Consider the following 24,085-nt stretch of genomic DNA (forward strand, 5'->3'; position numbering starts at 1 on the left):
ACCTGGAATGTGATTTTGGTGCATCAAATTAATCAACATTGCTCATGAAAATAGATGAACAATTAAGGCCACTGAAAAATGACTCAGCCTTTAGGCTCTTTAAATGGTTGTATTTTTCTGAATACATTCATTTGGCAGGTAACAACCAAGGTTAATAACTGGATAATGTGGAAAGAGCACAGGTGTACAGAATTAGTCTGAGATCTTGCATTGATTATTTTTAGCACTTAATAAGAAGCCATTATGCGCTCGGATCTGTCTAGATTGAGTGCTGGTGGTACAAGGTAACCTCAGAAAACACCTGAGCTGCCACTTAGTGTGTTGTGTGAGATTTGTTTTATTTCCTTCATTCTTTTAGTAAACCTGATATATGGGAATGTCCTGGTTTAGACCAGATTCCAGTATTTACAGACATTTCAATGGCCAGCAGTGGGAAAATTGCCTTATAAATTTCCTAGGACAAGAAATATGCCTTAAATATTTACAGTGTTTTCCTAAAGTTGGAGAGTTGAACTGTTGAGAGTAGAGAGCTCCTTTCTTTGCAGAGATTGGGATGGGGTGAGGATGCAGTAAAGTTTTAATGAGAATTTAGTTAATTAAATGTAAAGACTCGTGATCCACCCTCCTTGGCCTCCCAAAGTGCTGGATTACAGACGTGTGCCACCGAGTTTGAGACCAGCCTGGCCTATATGGGGAAATCCTGTCTCTACTAAAAATACAAAAATTAGCCAGGCATGGTGGCGCCCATCTGTACTCCCAGCTACTCAGGAGGCTGAGGCAGGAGAATCACTTGAACCTGGGAGGCAGAGGCTACAGTGAGCTGAGATAATGTCACTGCACTCCAGCCTGGGGCAACAGAGTGAGACTCCATCTTAAAAAACAAACAAAACCCCAAAATACCTAAAGACTCTATTGTGAAATTAAGATTCCGTAAACAGAAGCCAAATTGCTTCTAAAAATAATGTAAAAAGTTACCATTTTTGAAATGGATGAGATTGTGTTCTAATATTGTGTTTCCTCTGAGAAAAGCTGTTTTGTTCATGTCTACGGTTTAAGGGGAGTTGAGACCTTACATTGCACAGAAAAGGCATGCTCAGGGTCAGCTCATTATGAGAAAGGGCTGGCAACCACAACAGAGCTGTAGGTTGGAGTGGAAAGAAGAAGACGGCTGAGAGAACTTCCTGAGGCAGGGCATACGAACTCTAGAATTTGCTGTTTTGCTTATTGGTTTTACTGCTTTGCAATTTCTATCCGCTATCCTAACACAGAGAAATACATTCTGTTCTAAGGTGTATAGAGGTGGTATTAAAATACCGCTTGTGCTTATTGGGAAGGTGTGTCAAGTTCTACGGGCTTGCTTTTGTCTGAAGGAAGTTGATTCAAGATTATAAAGCTGTATTTAAGAAAATCTGAATTCTCTTCTAAAGCTAGACAGTGGGCAGTGAGATCTGGTATAGATTGCAACTTCTAGAGTCTAGCAGAACTCCAAGACCATTGAAATTTAGGTTTGAAAGAGGTGTCTAATTATTCAAAACTTAATGTAGCCTTATAAATGTAAAAAATGTAAAAACTCAGATTTAGAGGCAAGAAAGGTAGTAGGTGACACAGAAGTAATATTCTTATTTCAAATCTTGAATTGTTAAGTTTGATTCAGATTATGATGAACTAGTTCGCAGCAGAACAATCCTCCCACATGAAAAATTTTATCATCTCTCCTGAGGGAGTGGGGGGACCTGTTTGAAGGCACAGGAGATCAACCAAGAGAGCTAGGACTTGAATGACCAATAGCCTACAAATGAGAAACACTCACTAGGGTGAGTTTAATCTTCTGCAACACGTTTCTGCTCAAGTTATTCGATAGGTTGTAAGAGGGGTGGATGGAAAAGCAGAGAATTCAAGCTAAATTCATGCTAAAACTCAAAAATACTGAGAAGAGTTTTCAGCAGTTGTTGAGGTCAGAGATTTTATTCATATTCAGCATTACCAAAGTGGCTATTAATTGAGAATCCAAGATCCTAGAGAGAAAAGAAACAGAGACGTGAGCTCAATGGTTGAACCACTTTCCCCTCAAGGCATTAATTCATTCAGATGTGGTCCAGACCAAGAGCTGGAGAAGCTTAGTACAACAGCGACTCCTAAGAGACTGGAGAGCTACACAGAACTGCCGGCAGCTCTCAGTACCGGATAAACCTTGGGTTTCTGTGTGGAGTATCTCCAGTAAACAACACAGGCTTTCAGCTGTACTGCTGAAAAACTGCATTCTGGAAGTTGAGACCGAACGTATCTGATCTTACAGAGGCTGCAACTCACCCTTAAATCAGCTCAAACACAGAAAGGATTAATGTGATATTTATCTACCTGCCTACCAGAAATGAAAAGGAACCATCTAGAGAAAATAACATCAATGAAAATCCTCTACAAAATTTTGTATTAAATCACACGTCAGTGGATTAAAAATGTGACAAAGAAAAAAATGAAAAGATAATGGAAACCCTCACAGGTCCATACAGCAATATGGAAACTGGACAGTGACATTGTGAAAAAGTTATTTCTTATTTGAATTTAGGTGTGCATTTGTTGTTGCTGTTGTTGTTGTTTAGAGACTAGATCTTTAGAGACCCAGACTGGCCTCAAAACTCTTAAGCTCAAGGGATCCTTCTGCCTCAGCCCCCTGAGTAGCTGGTACTGCACAATACACCACTGCTGGCTTAGATGTAAGTGTTTTACTTTTATTTTATTGTTGTTGTTGTTGTTATTATTATTATTATTATTTGAGATGGAGTTTCGCTCGTTACCCAAGCTGGAGTGCAACGGCGTGATCTCAGCTCACCGCAACCTCCGCCTCCTGGGTTCAGGCAATTCTCCTGCCTCAGCCTCCTGAGTAGCTGGGATTACAGGCCTGCGCCACCAGCTAGGACTTGAATGGCCCAGCTAATTTTTTGTATTTCTAGTATGGACGGGATTTCACCATGTTGACCAGGATGGTCTCGATTTCTTGACCTCGTGATCCACCCGCCTCGGCCTCCCAAAGGCTGGGATTACAGGCTTGAGCCACCGCGCCCAGCCTTATTTTTGTTTTTTTTTGAGACAGAGCCTCTCTCTGTTGCCCAGGCTGGAGTGAAGTGTCATAATCATGGTTCACTGCACCCTCAACCTCCCGAGCATAAGCAAGATGTAAGTTTTAAACCAAGTGTTAGAAAATTAAAACTTGCAATTTTTTTTTTAAAAAAAGTACACAAATTGTGCTTATTTGAGGAATGTAAATTTTGCTTTAATATTTAAAAAAATTATTATTTTTTCTACATGAAGGAAAAAAGGAAGTAGCCTAAGATACTCTCAATAGGCACAGTAAACACATTTTGCAAAATTTAACCTTCATTTTCCAAATAAAAGCAAACAAAAAAATAGCAAGCCGAAAATAACAGAGAATCATCTTAATCTGGCAGAAGATATTTACAAAAAAATATACAGCAAACTTTTTCTCAATGGTGATATACAAAAATCCTTTACTTTTTAGTCTGAGAAAGACGTAAGGAGTTTAAAATTAGTTCTGCGATTTAATGTTGTACTGACAGCTTTACCCAGTATAATAACCCAAGGAGAAAAAAGAGCATCAGAACATATTAGGAGTAAACAACACAAACATTATTCAAGGTGCTCTGGCTGTATATGAAAGTAGCCCCCCAAAAAACCACCCTGATAAACTATTAGAATGAATAAATGAACTCCAAGAAGTTGCTGAATATAGGGAAGCGTGGTTGTTCATGCCTGTATTCAGTAACTCTCAGCACTTTGGGAGGCTGAGGTGGGAGGATTGCTTAAGACCAGGAGTTGACCAGCCTGCGCGACATAGCAAGCCCCTGTCTCTGCAAAGAGATTAAAACATTAGCTGGGCATGGTGGTGTGTACCTGTAATCCCAGCTACTTGGGAGGCTGAGGTGGGAGGATCACATGAGCCAAAGGGTTTGAGGATGCAGTGACGTCTCATTATGTCTTTACATTCTTGCCTGGGCAGCAGAGAGAGACTCTCTATGGAAAAATGAAAAAGAAGAAGAAGAAAGGTTACTGAATACAATGAATACAAAATTAATGTATTTCTTTATGTGAACAATAAAGTTTCAAAATGAATTTAAAAATAATCTGTACAAATGTGTTTAAGCAAATATATAACTACATGAATTTAATTTTTAAAAAAACTAAATAAATACAGCATACATTTACCTTGTATGTTGATTGGAAGATGCAATCATATTAAAATACCAGTTCTCCTCAGCAGAGCTACAGATTCAGTACCATCTCAATCCAAATCTCAAAAATATTTTTTAGAAACTGTCAAGTTGATTCTAAAATGTGGAAGCAAATTCAAAGGGCAAAAAAATGGCTATGACAACATGAAGAAAAATTAAGCTAGAATACATAAAATATAGGCTATCCATACTTTGTATAGAGCTAAAGTAATTAGAGTAATGAAGGTTTTGGTACAATGGTAGATAAACTGACCAATAAAACATGAGTCCAGAAAGAAATGAACATGCATGAATATTTGATTCATAACAAAGGTTTCACTGCAGAGTAGCGGAGAAAGAATGGTTTCTCAGTAAATGATATTGATCCAAAGTGCATATTCTTAGGAAAAACACTGGAACTTGTCTCCCTATATTACACTACACATAAAAGTAAGTTCAGGCGTACTACAGATATAAGTCTAAAACTTCTAGAATACAAAAGAGATTAATTTCATGGCTTTAGATGTAAGCAGCAATTTTTAAAAGATCAAAATAAGAATTAATATAAAGTCAGAAAATAAAAACGGATGATCTTACAATGAAGAACTTAAAAATACTAATAAATTAGTGAAAAAGCAAACCTCAGATCACAAAAGATATTTTCAATGGATAAATATATAACACACACACACATGCACACACATATATGTATGTATAATGATAGAGTGAAAAAATCACACATAAAAAATCAGCAAGAACTTGAGCACTTTAAAAAAGAGAATAGCTAAAATAGTCAAAATACTAAAGAAAAAGGCATTCAACCTCATTGGTGATCATAGAAATGCAAAGTAAAACCATGTAGACCTACCCCAGACTTACTAGGATGACTGAAATTAAAGCAAGAAGAAGCCATGTCTAGTGGTAGACACCTGTAGTCCCAACTACTCTGGAGGCTGAGACAATTCCTCAGCTCAAAAAAGATAAAAAATTTTAAAAAATAGTGAGAAGAGCAAGTGTTGCTGAGCATGTGATATGAACAACTAGACCTCTCATACACTTCAGGGAATGTATAAATTGATGACACTTTGCAAAAGTATATGTCAGTATTTACTAAAGCTGAATGTTAGCATAGCCAGTATTTCAGAGATTCTCCTAAGTATATATTCAATAGAAATGTGAACATATACGTACCTGAGATATATACAATAATGTTCATAACAGCATTATTTGCCATAGTTTAAAAAAAGGAAACCACTTAAATGCCCATCACACTAGAATACATAAATAAAATAATTATATTAGGTTGGTGCAAAAGGAATTGCGGTTTTCACAATTAACAGTAATGGTTAACTGTTACCATTTTTGTACCAACCTAATATGTACAATAATATGTATAATGTATTACTTTTGTACTAACCTAATATATACAATAATATGTATAATTCAGCAATGAAAATGATCAAACTACAGGGAGAAGACATGACTTTTTTTTGCTTTGATTTCAGTCTCCTGGTGTGTCTGTCCTAGGCCTTTAGTTTGCATTTCTATGATCACCAATGAGGCTGACTGCTTTTTTTATTTAGTATTTTGACTATTTTAGATGTTCTTTTTTGTGAAGTGTTTGTTCAAGTTCTTGCTGATTTTTTGTGTGATTTCTTCATCATAATATATAACTGCTTACTAACAATTTTGAACAAAACATAGGCATCAATGAACACATACTCTATATACAGTAGAGAAATAGGGAAAACTAATGGCAAAAGGCGTGGCTGTGGTTATCTTTGGAAAGGAGAGACCCATAGTAAGTGAGACAGTGTCTCTGGAGGGCTGATGACGTCCTGTGGCTGACAAGAGCTGATTACACAAGTGTGTTTACTATTTGATGATTCACCAATCTGTAATATGCATTCCTTTCACCTTTCTCTTACTCTATAGTACTCACACAAATAAATTCGCTTAAAGTAATTAAAACCATAATATGATGAGTGCTATAATTCCTTCCACAAAGAGCACTCAGTATGTTCTTGTCCTATAAAAACCTGCAAAAGGAATGCAGAGACACTGAATTGTGAAGTTAACTCTTCATGGAGATGTCTGGGAGTGATATGGTTTTGTGTCCCCAGCAAATTTTACGTTTAATTCTTATCCCCAGTGTTGGAGGCAATGCCTGGTGGGAGGTAACTGAATCACGGGGGCAGAGTGCCCACGAATGGGTTACCACCATCCACTGGGTGGTAGCATCCACAGGATTAAGAGGTTGAAAGTGGGTGAGTTCTGAGAGCTGGTTGTTTAAAAGTGTGAAGCATCACCTCTGTCTTCTGCTCCTGCCATGTAAGGTGCCAGATCCCACTTTGTCTTCCACCATGAGTAAAATCTCCCTGAGCCCTCTTCAGAAGCAAATGCTGCCATGCCTCCTGTGTAGCCTGCAAAACGATGAGCCAATTAAACCTCTTTTCTTTATAAGTCTCCCAGTCTGGGTATTTCTTTATAGCCGTGTATGAATGAACTAATTCAGAGAGACATTTAGCTAATGCTTTAGGTAGGATTGTAGAGATAAATAGAAATTTTCTGGGCATAAACAGCAGACTGTGTAGACTAAAGAAACAGCATGCATTAAGAAACTTTCCAAGACTAAAAATTCTGGGAAGGTAGCATCTTCCTGCAATAGCTGAATTAATTGTTAAACTTTTTGCCACTTAAAGGTCTTTCCTTCATTTTGTCAATCTATGGAAGAGAAATGCAGTAAAAGATAATCTGCTCCTCATGGGGCTGACTACCCATGGCCTCCCTCCTGCTGACCATCTACTAGACATGTGGCTACTCATTATCCCCAGAAGGAGGGCTCAGGGAAGGAAGGGGGAAAAGTCAAATTAGTTAATTAAGCAGCTCTGGCCAAAGGTTTGCTAGTGGGAAGAGGTTGAAACTAATGACTAAAATAAGTCTGTTAGATTTAATGAAACTCTGAGTTTTGGCTTCCCCTGACTATATGGAGAAATGAGAATTAGGCTTTAATTTGCTTTTTAATAGTGTCCCGTCTGACACAAGCTCTTATGCACTTAATTCAACAATTAAAAGTTTTAATGCATAGAAGATGCTAAGGAAAAGAGTATCCATTTAAACTTGTCAGCGATTCCCTGAACAAATGCAAAATATGATAACAAAAGCTATACTTAGAAGTCAACTTTTTAACAGCAAACTCTATTTTGTTACTAAAATGCAATGAAATAATGACCTTTGCTTTCTGAGGTATATGTATATTACAATTGTTTAAGAAGCCATTAATTTTTATTCTCAAATTATAAAAGACCAGTTTAAAAAATAATAAACAATTTTTTTTCATTAGCATTGTCCCTCGAGTCACTCAACTTTAATGGATGGCTTTTACAATGGAAAGCATTTCATTAGATAGGAACGTGGTTCAAAGCTACCGAAGAAAGATATCTTCTGCATTTGAAGGCAAGTCCACTGAAATGTGACTTACTGAGGTTTGAAAAGGTTTACTGTCATACATCTTCAGAAAACAATCACATGATTAAGATCACACATTACCCATATCAAAAATCTATTCACTGATGATGGTCCACTGATTCATTATCAGTGAATAGATTTTTCATTGACTTCTGGGGACTCTGGCATGTTGGGATCTAAACACGAGTAAGCCAAACATGGAGAAATGGTCAAACAGCAATGGTCCATGAAAGACAAATTGGAAATATTCACAATAGCCATTCACAATGAACAGATGACAGAGGAAGGACGATAGGGTGTATATTGAGCTAAGAGAAATTAACCATAATAGCACTCTTAAATAGAAGCCATCTATTTCTGAAATCCGAAAATATCTATTAAAACCCATAGTAAAAAAAGCCAGAGTATTGCAGACCATGAACAAAAACAGATAGTACCTGTGTGGATCTATGAAGTAGTAAATTATCATGGTAATAGGGTGTTAATATATGTTTGATGGAGACTTTGTACTTTGAAGTCAGAAGTTTGAGCAAATAATGTCTTAGACTTGAATCTGAAATAGCCTTCTAATGTGGTTGGTTTGGCTATGTCCCCATTCAAATCTCATCTTGAATTGTTATTCCTACAATTCCCATGTGTTGTGGGAGTAATCTGGTCAGAGGTAACTGCATTATGGGGGCAGATCTTTCCCGTGCTATTCTTGTGATGGTGAATAGGTCTCATGAGATCTGATGGTTTTATTAAGGGGAGTTTCCCTGAACAAGCTCTCTTTACTTGTCACCCACCATGTGGGTGACACATTTCACCCTCCACCATGATTGTGAGGCCTCCCCGGTCACATGGAACTGTGAGTCTACTAAAACTGTTTTTCCTTGTAAATTATTCAGTCTCAGGTATGTCTTTATTGGCAGTGTGAAAATAGACCAGTAAACCTTTCATCTCTGAACAGACAAAGTTACTAGTTTGCATCAGTTGGTACCATCAAATTTCTGAGTGGCTTATATAGCTGATAAAGGGAAGACCTTTAAAAAAGTGGGATAATAGCCCTCCTGATTATTATTATTTTAAGTGACTTTCCAGGTATGAGATACAATTTTCAGGTTTGATATTATCAGATAATGAGAATAATCATTACATGGATTTCTATCTTAGTAATAAGAATAGATTGAAATTGAAAGCACAGATTATTTACATCTCTGCTATAAATCATTCCAGAGGTATGCTTTCAAGATTGTTCCATTATATAGAATCACAGATAAGAAGCATGCAGCAATAGTTAACTTGGTCTCAGGTGATCTATCCTAGATGAATTAGTCAAGATTTATTTTAAGGAATATTAAAGAATTGGCTTACATGACTGTGAGGGCTAGCAGGTTCAAAATCCACACAGAACAGGTTGGCAGGCTGGAGACCCAGGGAAAGTTGATGTTGCGGTGCCAGCTCAAAAGTAGTCTAGAGGAAAAATTCCCTCTTCTTCAGGGACCCCAGTCTTCTTCTCCCAAGGCCTTCTCCATATTGGATGAGACCCACCCACAATATGGAGCATAATCTGCTTTACTTTACTCAGTCTATTGATGTAAATGTGAATCTCATATAAAAAATACTTCCACAGAAACATTTAGATCGATAATTGACCAAGTAACTGGGCACAGCAGCCTAGGCAAGTTGACACATAAAATTAACCATCACATTGGTATTCATACTTCCCAATAAAAATAATCTGATTTGGTCAGTATGCTACACTCTAATTTGAAATCCTAAAGTGGGAAATGTTTTTCACTGATTTATTAGGGGCTGTTGGCTTCTTTCACATCCAATGTGTAACACTTACTCTTTATACTTTCACTGATCCCTGTGAGGAGCCAGGAATTAGGGGAGGGTTTAGAAGATGCCTATGAACCATGGCAAACAATGCAAACAGAACTGTTAGGAATTGTTGTCCTTAGAAATGGGCAAAGAATAAGGCAGGCACTTAGAATTTCAGTATTTTCTCTCAAATCTACATCCAAAATATGTATGCCAATTTGCAATTCTATCGGCAATAAATGTACACTGAATAGAAATTTAGAATGGTATTAATTCCTTTAAAATGTTCTCATTTCTTTAACAGGTAAAAAATGAAATGTCAAATTGTTTTCATTTTCATGTATTTGAATACCAGTGAGGACAAATTTTCCCAAGTGTTTTTTCCTTTTTCCCTTGAAAAAATGTTTATTCATATTATATATCCAGTCATCTGATAAAATGTTACAGTATTTTTATACATCTGAGTGAGCTTTTTATGTACTGAAGATATTAACCTCTTTATACCTTTATCATATCAAATATAAGCACTTCACATCTAGAGATTTGTCTCACATTTTAGTTGTATTTATTTTAATTCCTGAAGTATAAAAAAGAAGAACAAATGAACAAACGGAAAAACGGGTTCTTTGTAACACAAAGTGCCTCGTTGCAAGGAACTCACAGACTTTTCAGAAGCACAAATATATCAACAAATAATTCTAGTATAAAGATTAGGGAGAAGAAGAAAGAAAAGATAGAAAAGAAAGAATGCAAGGAAGGGAAGAAAAGGGAAACAGAGAGAGGGAATAGAACAAAGGGGAAGAAGAAGGGAAGGCAGAGGGACAAGGAAGGAAAAATGAAAAAAATCCCATGGGCCAAGAGAAAGTAGAGAACTAATGTCACCAGCGAAGAAAAGAAAAGCTTCCACAAAGACTCTTACAAGTCAGATAGAGAAGAGAAGAGAAGTGTTTGCATAGCACAGGGAGGGGCCTGAAAGTGCATGACGCATTCCATTCCAGGAGCTCCCTGTTGCCCACAGTGGCTGGCATTTATGCTGTGGGTACCTAGTTTAGGGGATAGGCCTTATCAGATGTGATGGTTAATTTCATTTGTCAACCTGACAGGTCTAAGAGATCTCCATATAGATAGACAGTAAAGCATTATTTCTGGGTGTGTCTGTGAAGGTGTCCCTGGAAGCACATTAGTATTTGAATCCATAGACTGAGTACAGAAGATGGCCTGTCCCGCATGGGTGGGCATGATCCAATCTGTTGAGAGCCTGAATAGAAGAAAAAGACAGAGGAAGGGCAAATTCACTCCCTTTGCTGAGCTGGAGCAACTCTTTTCTTTTATCCTCTAACATTAGATCTCAGGAGCTCTCTGGCCTTTCAACTTGGACATGGACTTACACCTTTTGTTCCCCAGGTGTCAGGCCTTTGGACTTGGGCTAGAACTATACCACTGATTTTCTTGCCCCTCCAGCTTGTGGATAACAGATCATGGAGCTTCTCAGCCTCCATACAGTCATAAGCTAATCTCTCATGACAAATTTCTTTATCTATAACTACTCCTTTGATTCTGTTTCTCTAGTGATCCTCCTGCCTTGGCCTCCCAAAGTGCTGAGATTATAGGCATGAGCCACTGCACCTGGTCAGTATTATTATTAATAGGATTAATAACTAATCCATCAATTATATTACTATGTGACAAGCTTCCTGTTTCAGCAAATATTCAATATGCATTTGTTTGTGTAAAATCTGGACAGTTATATATACTCATAAATATGCAATGTACATGATTATATGCATTAAACAAAAAATGAGAAAATATAGAATACATTTTTTAAATTTGTGTAACTTTTTGCTGAATTCTGTGTTAAATTTGTGTAAGTTAAATACACATATATTGTGACTCACTTATAGTCTGATTATTCATTGCCCCAAATTTGATTAAAATTTATTCTTTAATCTTTCTGAAGTGGGTTTAGTTTATAGAATGAAAGGTAAATCTGATAAAGCTATTCAAGGCCTCACCAAATTTTTCCCAGCCTTTTTTTTTTCTAAAAAAGAATCCAGAGAATAAGATCCAATTTCATAAAATATGGAAATAATTGCATACCTTTAACATTACTGTTAAAAATCTCTTAAATCCTTTAGAAAATGATAATATTGTTTTTGAGACAGGGTCTCACTCCATCACCCAGGCTGAGGTGCAGTGGTACGATCACAGCTCATTGCAGCCTTGATCTTCCCTTCACCAGCAAACAACCAGGCCTAGGTCTCCAAATTCTGAACATCCAGACATGCTGTCCTTTCTAATCTCAGTATTCAGAAGGTGGCAAAAGGCACTCTTCTTCTCAATCTTCAACTCCCTACCCCCAATATAGAGTTTCACAGCGAACTTGGCCAAACAGCAGATTTTCTTTGTTGTTGTTGTTGTTGTTGTTTTTTTTTTTTGAGACAGAGTTTAGCTCTTGTTACCCAGGCTGGAGAGCAATGGTGCGATCTCGGCTCACTGCAACCTCTGCCTCCTGGGTTCAGGCAATTCTCCTGCCTCAGCCTCCTGAGTAGCTGGGATTACAGGCACCTGCCACCATGCCCAGCTAATTTTTTGTATTTTTAGTAGAGATGGGGTTTCACCATGTTGACCAGGATGGTCTCGATATCTTGACCTCATGATCCACCCACCTCGGCCTCCCAAAGTGCTGGGATTACAGGCTTGAGCCACCATACCCAGCCTCTCTGTTCTCAGCATCCAGGGCTGCCCAATCTACACTCAGAAGGCTAATTGACACCTGCCGCCTGGTGGTAAAATGTGTTGTCTTTAGGAAAGTGAAAGCTTGGTTCTCCTCCTAGGAGAGGTGGGAGATACCTTTTTTTTTTTCTGTCCTAAAGAGATAATGGCCACAAAACAAGGTCTGATGTAGTTTCTCAATATAGTTTCACGCTAATAGTTTAACTTCTCAGTTACTCTCTCTGTTTTATCTTTCCACTTTAAATTCTGATTTGGATATTTTCATTATCTGCTCTAACGGCTCTTGGCTCAAGCCATTAGCTGGGCCAGGTTTGGTAGCAAATATGCTTACAAAAAACCCAGTGCTAAAGACATGTCAAACAAACTGGGCATGAAATGCTAACATCAAATTCTATCGTTTTTTCCTGAATCCTCAACTCTTAAGTAAGTGAAGTTAAGGAGCACGGACATCAAATTAGTTAGGTGCTCCCCGTCATTTCCTAGCCATATTCAGGGCCCTGTCTTCTAAAACTTTCAGGGGTTACCAAAAGTATCTCTCCTGGTCCTGTGCTTCCCATTTCACCTGCTGAATTGGCAGCGATGCAATATAGTATCAAGCTGTGGTTCTCAACCCAGGTGATTCACCTCCCTTCTAACCTCACCTAGGACACATTTGGCAATTTTCACATTGTGCATGTGTGTGTGCATGCGAACATGTGTATGTGTGCGTGTTGGGAGGGTACCAGTGCCACTGGTATGTAGTGGGTAGAAACCAGGGATGCAGCTAAGTATTTTATGATACACAGTAAAGGTCCCATCTTTAACTAATAATCCAATCCAAATATCAATTGTGCTGAGGTTGTCAGATCCTGGTGCGTTGGTTCAAAGGTTCTGGAGTTAATCAGACTTGCTTTGCATCCTAAATCTATGTGTTAGGTTCTCTAATACCTAAGTATCCTCACATATACAATAGTAAAAATTAAAAATTTCACCTTAGGGTGGTGTAATGGCTAAATGAACTAATCCATACAAAACACTTATCTTATCCACTTACCACAGTATCCCCAGATTAAGCACTTACTGTATATGTTATTATTATCACTATTTTTATTAACACTTCTCAGTTCAAAAGGAATAAAGACCTTTTCAAATTAAACTGAAAGACATATACCAGAATTCTAATAAAAAATGTAATTGATACAAAAAATGTACATACAAGTTTAACCATTCTGCAGTAGAAGCAAGATATTTCTTGCATTGCTACTCATTGGCGCAATTGTATGCCATTAGTAACTTTGTTTCATAACTGAAAATTGTTGCTGAAATATTTCTGTTATACCAAAAAAGTAACTCAGTATATATGCAAATAGTCACTTAAAATAGTTGCAGAATGCCATCAAACATATTCCCCTCTTGATTCAGTTCTCTTGGGTCAAAAGTCCTTATTCTTGGAGCTGGCAGAAAGACTTTTTCCACTGTCACTGTAAATACTCTCTTGAGATATCTTATGTTTGTGTCAAGCTTTCTATCTTTAGGTGCTCACAAAGTCATCAGTGTTTAAGGGAGCAGACCATGACAGGGATCTTTCCGCAGCACTGGGCCAGCTCTTGTCATGGGCACTTAGGCATCTCATAAGAGTCTATCATTCAGGCCTGGTGGGGTGGCTCAAACCTGTAATCCCAGCACTTTGGGAGGCCAAGGTGGGTGGATCACAAGGTCAAGAGATCGAAACCATCCTGGTCAACATGGTGAAACCCTGTCTCTACTAAAAATACAAAAAATTAGCTGGGCATGGTGGCGCGTGCCTATAATCCCAGCTACTCGGGAGGCTGAGGCAGGAGAATTGCCTGAACCCAGGAGGCAGAGGTTGCGGTGAGCCGAGATCATGCCATTGCACTCCAGCCTGGGTAACAGGAGCGAAACTCTGTCTCAAAAAAAAAAAAAAGAGTCTATCATTCAATGAAGGCCTTTATTGTCTTCTCTCTGGTTCTCATTACTACAAGCAATTTCTTGAATTCTTGGAAAAAGTTCTTGATAGTAAAAAAAAATTAATTCAAACACAGTTCTGTGTCTACCTGACTTTACAAAGGTTATCTCCTCTGCAACTTCATCTTAATAAAAGCATGTAAACTGAACAACTTTAAAGTTAAACTTTGATTAAACACAAGAACTTATATTTTCAAAAATAAAGAACTTCATCTCTTTACTATGAACTACTAATAAGATAATGGAAAGTTGCTTTATAGTTTTATATCTAAAGATATACCCTGGGTGATTTCTATAATGCAGACAGAGACTGCCCGGAAAACACATTGAAGTTTCTCTGAAGGTAGAAATTTATTTCAATTTTTCTCTTCTTCCTCTATCTTTCCCAAATACCACACCCAATTTACGTGTCTAATTAGCTAGAGCATCCTGTTAGGTACAGCATTCCTTCAGAATGTACTCATATAAACTTTCGTTGTCCACACTTTCGAAAGGATTGCAGTAAATCCAACCCTATGTTACTTTACAACTCTTGCAGTAAAATCATGGGATTAGAGAATTGTGCTTTGGTATGAGCCTTGTAGATCAAAATACACTGAATTGGAACGTATTTTGTAGACTATTGGATTCTAAATTTAGATATAAGGAAAGTGAAGGAAAGAAATGAGATAATATAAATAGACCCCACAGTAAGAGGGGACTGTGCTTCCTAAGCTGAGATGGAAGATACATGGGTTACAAATGGGATGCTAAACCATGTATACATATAATTGCCTTACTTAAGGAAGTCTAAGATACAGACCCTGAGCACAGCATTATAGAGACTGTATCATAGACACATGCCACCTGGGTTATTTGTCTAAGTACCTACAGCCAAACTACTCTCTAACAGAGATACTTAGGGGAAAAGACAAGATGTTCTATATGATTATTAAGAAAGGAGAATGAAGTGGAACAAAATATCTGTGAAAGGTTCATACCTCAGAAATAGATGGTTTTCTATGGTTTTTCCATAGAAGAATAAAACAAATGATAATCTATTAGCTTAGATTGCTCTGTTAGAAAGCACAGAAAGCAGTGGGGTGATTCCTCAAAGAGCTAAAAACAGAACTACCATTTGACCCAGCAATCCCTTTACTGGAATACAAATCCAGAGGAATACAAATCCAGAGGAATTCAAATAATTCTACCATAAAGATACATGCTTGCAAATTGTCATTGCAGCACCATTCACAATAGCAAAGACATATAATCAACCTAAATGCCCACTAATGACACATCAAATAAAGAAAATGTGGTACATATGCATCATGGAATACTATGCAGTCATAAAAAATGGTACCGTATTTTTTGTGGGGACATGGATGGAGCTGGAGACCATTATTCTTAGCAAACTGACACAGGAACCTAAAATCAAATACCACACATCTTCAATTATAAGTGGTAGCTAAATGATGACACAAAGGGAACCATGGACACTGGGGCCTACCTGAGGGTGAAGAGTGGGAGGAGGGAGAGATGCAGAAAAGATAACTATTGGGTACTAGGCTTAGTAACTGGGAGATGAAATCATCTGTACAACGAACTCCCATGACATGGGTTTACCTATATAAAAAAAACCTGTGCACACACTCCTTAACTTAAAATAAAACTTTTCTTAAAAAAGAAAGCAGAGCAGACCCAAATAAGGCTTGTAGTCCCTGAAGACTTATGTGCAAAATAGATCATCAACAGATATATGTTGAATGAATTAACAAACCCAAAGAAAAGTTTTCTGTGTTTTTAGTTTTATAAAAAAAAGACTCTGTCTGATAATATATTTGAGGGAAGATTAACATTTTGGAGGCCTTTATATTACAGATATTCAACCCTTACTGGTAGGTATTATTTTTATGTCTATAAAAATGACTGAGGCAACATGAGAATCATAATGGTGTTTCCTTATTATCCTCTGTGACCAGTTTCAGTGTCCTTAAAGACGGGCGATATGAAACTATATTATCAGTTATAATGTGCCTTTGTCTTGTTTACCACACAAACTTTTCTCAAACTTTGATATAATATATGTGTGCAATACATATTTGTTCATCGAGAAAGAAAGCCTACAGAAAACTAGAGCAGGGAGAGATTAAAGCAAGGCTTTGAGTTATCAAAGTGAAGTTATCTAAAGCAAAAAAAAATTTTTCTGACTTCTGGAAATACAGAAAAAAAACAACACATGAACAGGCAAACAATGAATAATTTCTAAAGTTTTCCACTCTCAAGTTTCATCTAAGTATTATTTCTCCCATACAGAAAAAATCTCATTTTTCCCTTCTTTCCTTCTAATGCCCACCTACTTCTTCCAGATCAAATTAGTCCTTTTTAATCATGCTTGAGACACAACCATGAATAACTTATGGTTATTTTATAGAATTATTTATTAACTGTCAAGAAGATGATTCTACCTTATTAACTGCTGGATTCTGCACTGAAAACTTGAGAGTCTGTAGTCTCTTTAAAAGGTAACTAATTTAACAAGGAGAAGATCTGCCAATCTCTTTCCTGTCATTTTCCAGGAAAAAAAGGGTTTTGAATAATTTATTACCAGTTTCCTATCAGTAAATCAACACAAGGTGTAAATAAATGGTTCCTTGTAGTTGGGTTGCCCTTGTCATTGGAAATAGGTAACCAGGGACTTTTACGCTTGATGATAAATGTTTCTCCAAATGTTTTGATTAACTTTTTTTTTTTTTTTTGAGATGGACTTTCACTCGTGTTACCCAGACTGGAGTGTAATGACACGATCTCTATTCACTGCAACCTCCACCTCCCGGGTTCAAGTGATTCTTCTGCTGCCTCAGCCTCTCAAGTAGCTGAGATTGCAGGCTTGTGCCACTATGCCCGGCTTATTTTGTATTTTTAATAGAGATGGGGTTTCAGCACGTTGGCCAGGCTGGTCTCAAACTCCTGACCTCAGGTGATCCACCCACCTGACTCCCAAAGTGCTAGCATTACAGGGGTGAGCCATCATGCCCAGCCTTGATTAACTTCTTTATATATAACTAATTTTAATATATATAATATAATATATAATAAACGAATTTTAATAATATATAATAAACTAATTTATAATAAAGTTCCTTTCATGTAAGGGAGTTTATTAGGGAGAACTGGCTCACACAGTCTTAAGTCAAAGTCCCACAATAGGCCATCTGCAAGCTGGAGGAGAAAGAAGCCAGCAGTGACTCAGTCCAAGACTAAAATCCTGAAAGGCAGAGAAGCCGACAGTGAAGTCTTGAGTCTGTGGCCAAAGGCCCAAGAGCCCCTGGCAAACCTGGACTTACACTAGCGTAAGTCCAAGAGTTCAAAGGCCGGAGAAACCGGAATCTGATGTCCAGTGGCAGGAGGAACGGAAGGAAGCATCCAGCATGGGAGAAAGATGAAAGCCAGAAGACTCAGCAAGTCAGCTTATCTTACCTTCTTCCACCTGCTTTGTTCTGGCCATGCTAGTGGCTGACTGGATAGTGCCCACCCACACTGGGAATGGATCTTCCTCCCCCAGTCCACTGACTCAAATGTCAGTTTCCTTGGCAATACCCTCACAGACACCCCCACAAACAACACTTTACCAGCTATCTAGGCATCCTTCGATCCAATCAAGAACTTCTTAAATAAAACCAGGTGTCTACTCACTTTGCCATAGATACTCTCCCATGGATTCTGCACATTGGCAGAGGATTAAAATTATTGCTAGAAATTAATTGATCCCAGGTTGGGCACAGTGGCTCACACCTTTACTCCCAGAACTTTGGGTGGCCAAGTCAGGTGGGATCACATGAAGTCTGGAGTTCAAGACCAGCCTGGCCACCATGGTGAAACCTCATCTTTACCAAAAAATACAAAAATTAGCTGGGTGTGGTGCCTAGCTATCGGGAGCTGGAGGCAGGAGAATCGCTTGAATCCCAGAGGTGAAGACTGCAGTGAGCTCAGATGGCGCCACTGCACTCCAGCCTGGGCAACAGTGAGACTCGGTGTCAAAACAACAATGAAAAACAATTAACTGATCCCAGAGATCTCATCTAATATCCACAATGAAAGTTTAGGGTGGTCAAGATATAGGCAACACTCTTAGATGTCAGATACTGAATCCGATATGTCAATGTAGACATTATCCGCTCTATGGTGAGATATGTCATATTCTCTTTACGCCTACCATAGGCCCTCGGTAAAGATAGAGAGAAGGAAATGTAAACAGATGTATAAACGCAACCTTAAATTGCAAGTTTCTCCTTAGGAAAAAAAATCACAAAAGTGACAGTTCTTCATGATTTAGCACAGATTAACATGAGTCACAGCTTCTGTGTATTTTCTCTCTCTCTCTGTTTTTTGTTTTTGTTTTTGTTGTTATTTTGTTTTGTTTTTGTTTTTTGTAGTGGCATAAGGACAAACTTTACTGAGCCCCTCAGCACTAGTTTTTATTCTCCTGAATCATCTTGACTCCCAAGACATCTGGTCTGGTGGGAGGCAGTGAGACCCACTTTAGCCAGTAGAGGCATCTCTGCAGATGGTGAAGGGCTTGCTAATGTGCTGGTGGTTGCCACCTCTGACACGAAGCTCCACAGGGTTCGTGTTTGCACCCCATACTCGTGGCCAGAAGTTCCTTTTTGCCTTATATTTGTGGTAGGCCCAGCCAGCCTTCAAGATGGGTTTGTCAGTTCAGTCACCTCCAGCCACCACACCAACCACAACTCTGTTGGCTGATGAGATAAGCATCGTGGAACCAAGGGGAAGCTTTGCATGGGTCTTTTTGGTCTCAGGGTTGTAAGAAAGAAGCATGGCATAGTTCTCTGATCTCTGGGTTAGCTTGCCATGGTCTCTAGGCTTCTCTACCACGCAGCACATGATCATACCCTCAGGTCTGGTGCCCACAGGGAAAGCATTGCCAGTGTTAAGCTGGGCAACATTTTAGTATCTAATATTAAAATGAGGTTGAATAATTTATAATAATGGCACTAGAATTTCAATTCATAGTTTGAAAATTTACCGAGAATTTTTAAAAAGACTATGTCTCTATATTCCTCCACAAAATGTGACCTCCTTCCACAATCAACTGAGATTTGCTGTGGCAAGCCCCTCTCTTGCTGAATTTGATTGATTCACCTTCCATTCTGATTTTCGTGAAGACACTTGACTGGTGCTGATGGAGCAATTTTTGTCATGGGGCAGGATATAATCTTTTCAGAACATTTAGCAATAAGAACAGTGCAAAAATAAGTCAACATCCCTGACCTTTCCCTCTTCCTATTTTTGGCAGCAAACCCTTTGCTCCAAGTTGTCATTTTCCTACACAAGCTCAGAATCACCTTCTATTCTCCAGGTATTCCTAAAAACTTGTCCGTAAATTTCTCAGTGGCATCTCCTTTCCTTTATCCTCCCAGTTATGTTCACATGGCTGGGTTTGAAACTGTATCACATAGTAATTATCCACCTTCTGTCATCCTCCTACCTTGCATTCCACCACTGGTAGTAATTTAGCTGATTATTTTTTGTAGTTTCATTGAAAGCCTTGTTAAATGAAAATTTAAACGTGTTCTGTGAACAGGTTCACACCATTATCTATGATACTAAAACAGGTTGAGTATCCCTAATCTGAAAATCCAAAATTCAAGATGTTTCAAAATTCAAAACTTTGTTTAAAAATTGTGTTTTAGATTCCAGGATGCATGTGCAGAATGTGCAGGTTTGTTACATAGGTAAACATGTGCCACGGTGGTTTGCAGCACCTGTCCCAGGACTTTTTCAGCACTGACATGACATTCGAAGGAAATGCTCATTGGAGCATTTTGGATTTGGGATTTTTAAATTTGAGATGCTGAACCATTTTCATGCAAATATTCCATGATCCGAACAGATCTGAATTCCAGGATGCCTTTAGTTCCAAGCACTTTGGATAAGGGATACTCAACCTGCAATAACAGTACTTGTGGTAATACCTATCATTCACTAAGTGGCTATATTATTCCTGGAACATTTCTAAGCTCTTTAAAACATGTGTATTGATTCATTTCGCTGTTACCATCACTCGATGGAGCTTTATTGCAATCCATATTTTACAGATAAGGAAACTGACTGTGGAGAGGCTAAAAGAAGCAACCGAGGCCACACGCTTGTATGTCTGCAATTCAAACCCAGGCACTTCTGCCTGGAGACTATGCTTTACTTCTCTCTACTGCTCCTCAATGAGGGAGAGCTGAGCCATGAGGCTTACGTATTCTAAATGTTAGCAACCGATGTAAAATTTCCCTTAAAATGGCTCTCTATAAATTTAACTCCCATTATAGTTAGTAAGAATGTATAAGACCTACTGTTTTATAGCAAAACAGGGTGACAATAGTCAATAATAATTCAATCATATATTTTAAAAGAATTAAAAGAGTATAATAAGATTGTGTGTAAGGAGATGGATAGCCTATTCTCCATGATGTGCTTATTATAAATCGCATGCCTGTATCAAAACATTTCATTACCCCATAAATATTTACAACTACTGTGCAGTTACCAAATTCAAAAATTTTTAAATTTTTAACAGAAATATTTAACACGAATGGTGCTTTCAGTCTTTTATTTTCATCTACCTACTCGATCAGGACAACCAAAATCTCAAGTTTTAAAATATGTATTCCCGGGGGCAAATTTTAGCCATAAAATACACTGAAATTTTCAGTGCATTAGTCTGAATTATTGAATGTTGGAGGTGAAAGAATACAGAGAGGTACTCTAGCCTCCTATTTTATGATGGTAAAACTGGAGTATCTGAGCATTAAAATGACTTCTATAAGTTTCCACACAGAAATACGAGGTTTGAAGAGAGCTCAGATGTTTTCTCTCTATCATTTAAAATGCTATTTCTGCTCATCAGCACTGTCTTCTATAACCACTTCTTTAGAAATTACACTCACTTACAGATTTCATGTTGGTTACTTGATTGATGTGCCAAAACACTGCACTGGACTTTGAATGTTCACGCTGGAGTCAAAGAAGGCACCTAGAAGGCAGGACGTAGGATAAGTCCTCTTTTCTAACCTCTGGTACTATTCTCATGAAGAATAAAATACCAAAAGAATAGAAAATGAAGGAAACCCCTGTATGTAGAATCAGCCCATATGTTTCTGGCTACCCACTAAACATATTTATTTTAGGATTTGTTTATGCTACAGATTGTGATTATAAAAGCAGCCGCAGGTTATCCAAAGCACTAATGAGAAGATGAATAACAGAATTGTGAAATTGGAATGCATCCCAGAATTAGTTTTAGAGAAAGGCCTATCACGCCATATGACAGACAAATGATTGAGGTCTAGAGATGTTACTTGCCCAAAGTAACACTGTTTGTTAGTATCAAAACCAGAATTTGAATTTAAGTTTTCTAAACATATACATTTCCATAAAAGTAAGAATCGATCTACTCAACTTGTTCAACAAATTACTACTAAGAGATTATTAATTGCCAGACAATAATCTAGGCATTGAAGATTTGATGGCAAGACAGATATCTTTACTATTTCCATGGATTTATCACCAGTGGGGTTAGAGAATCTGGAGAATGACCCCCCACTTCCAAATCTCAGCTCTCAGTGTTGATGTCCATGTGGTAAGAGGGCCACTAAGATAAAGTTTCTGACTTCCCTCTGTCCATTAGGAAGGTAGAGGGAGACATTCTTGTTCAATCAATAGGCTTGAATATGGAATTAATCACACTTAATCAGCACCTCCTTTCCTTCTGTTCAGGTAGCTTCTGTTCTGCTCCACTTTTCTCCTATGCGTGATTAGGCTTCCAGTGGTCTAGTGCGGTCTATCTCTAGGTGGATGTCTTAGCCCTTTGGGGCTGCTATAACAGAAGTACCATCAGTTCAGTGTGTTATGAATAACAGAAGTGTATTTATTTATTGATATATTTATTCTTTTTAAAAAAAAAAAACACAGAGTCTCTCTCTGTCACACAGGCTGGAGTGCAGTGGTGTGATCTTGGCTCACTGCAACCTCAGCCTCCTGAGTTCAAGCAATTCTCCTGCCTCAGCCTCCCTAGTCGCTAGATACAGGCGATGCCACCACACCCAGCTAATTTTGCATATTTTCGTAGAGACAGGGTTTCACCATGTTGCACAGGCTGATCTTGAACTCTGTGAGGATACAGAGAAGGATACAGTGAGGATACAATGTTCAACCAGGAAGCAGGCCCTCATCAGATACTGGATCTCCCAGTGCCTTTTTGTTTTCCAGACTCCAGAACTATAGGAAAAGATCAATTTTTATGTACCAAAACTCTAAGGCCCTATGGAAACATGCAAGAGTAGTTTAGAAGATATGAAGGCTGAACTCTCTAATTTAAGGTCATGTAATTCTCTGATTTGCTATCTGTATTTTATTTGTGTATTAGTTTGCTTTTAATAATAAGCCAGTCTTGCTTTTGAAACAGGCATCTTTCAAACTGAAATAATACTATAATTCACCAGACAGAGATTGATTACAATGTGTGCCTATTGTAACACTCACCCAAGAGTTTATTCACATAGCTATAGGATAGTGACTCATACCATGGGCCTTTACGGTATAATTATAGTAAAATCCTAAAATATTCACTCCTTTAAGAAAGAAAAAGTCTTCTGTTCAACTACATATTAAATGCACTTACGATTTTGTAGATGTAACCTAAAATGACAAATATATAGCATAAACTCTCAGAGTTAGCTCAGACGAGCAGAGTCAGTCTGATGGTTACGAAGCTACAGACCGTTTTTAGATGTTACTTACTACATTCTGTCAACAGGGGGCACTAGAGAGTAACTGGCAGGCAGGAGAAGAAAGCAGCTGTTCCTACTCTGACTTTCTTTTTGTTAACGTCACCCTGGCAATGGCAGTTGGTTCCCGTCTCCTCCTCCCACCTTCTGATTCGAAGAACTAGTCCCATTGAATTCCCACCACAGAGACCAGCACACCCCAACAGCAGTGCCCCCTCCATAGATGTCTGGCTCACGGTCCCACAGGGTCCCCCGTTCCACCATCTGAACTGTGTCTCTCTTCAGAGGTCACAGCCTCACTTCCTAAGCGCTGATTGGGTTTTTGCAACCCTGGCTTCTTCCCTTTGTCCCGGATCCCACGGACGACGCTGCTTCCTGCAATGACTATCCCCCTCACCTTGGCGTTTCTACTCCTCTGATGCTTGCCTAATCAATCCTCTATAGTAAATTGCCCTGGTTTCTGTTTTCCTGCATGGACTCTGAGCAGTTGCCAAATGCTAGGCATACCACATACATTTAGGAAAAGTTAAACTCCCAAAGGGTCTTTCTCCAGCCATTCTGGGTCCACAGCTAATAGATAACGTCCATTATCCACGTCAGTTGGATAACATGTCAGCGTCACCCACTCATCAAATCAGTGGTCATGTGAACAGACTGGTGGTCAGCAGCACTTCTAGAAGTAAAATGGTAAAGAAGAAAGTTCCCAAACAAATCCCCTTGACCATCATACTTATTGCATCGTATCTTTGCAATTAGGGCAAGAGTCAAAAGCTGGCAATATGAACAGGTTTCTGAGAAATTCACTTAAATTATTTATGCATTCCTTAAAACTGTTTCTCAGATACATTATTTTACAACTAAAGTTGCCTCCAGGCAAGGATAATAAGAGAAAGAGACAAAGAAAAAGTATTTAGGGGTAGGGGCAAAGGGAACAGAACTACTCATTCTTGCCTTATATTGAAATTCCATTCTTCAAACTGATTCATCAACTATAATAAATCTCACACAGCAGTTTGAAAAACTAAATAGAAATTTTCATTTTATTTAGCCTGTGAAAGATTACTATTTCTAATGATAATCCTTTCATGGACTCTCTTTGGCCACCGT

General features: G+C 38.2%; 1 long non-coding RNA gene across 1 annotated transcript in view; it reads right to left on the bottom strand.

Annotated features, from left to right (window-relative positions):
* LOC128930393 (uncharacterized) overlaps positions 1–23,074 on the bottom strand; it is a 36,602-nt gene extending 13,528 nt beyond the window's left edge. The window contains exons 1-4 of the long non-coding RNA XR_008478365.2: positions 22,992–23,074; positions 6,536–6,649; positions 4,222–4,343; positions 3,910–4,029 (exon numbers count right to left, since the gene is read on the bottom strand). This is a non-coding gene — a long non-coding RNA (uncharacterized LOC128930393). The remainder of the gene's footprint in view (positions 1–3,909; positions 4,030–4,221; positions 4,344–6,535; positions 6,650–22,991) is intronic.
* Between the last annotated feature and the right edge of the window lie 1,011 nt (positions 23,075–24,085).

This window comes from Callithrix jacchus, chromosome 21 (assembly GCF_049354715.1).
Source record: "Callithrix jacchus isolate 240 chromosome 21, calJac240_pri, whole genome shotgun sequence".
Lineage (NCBI taxonomy): Eukaryota > Metazoa > Chordata > Mammalia > Primates > Cebidae > Callithrix > Callithrix jacchus.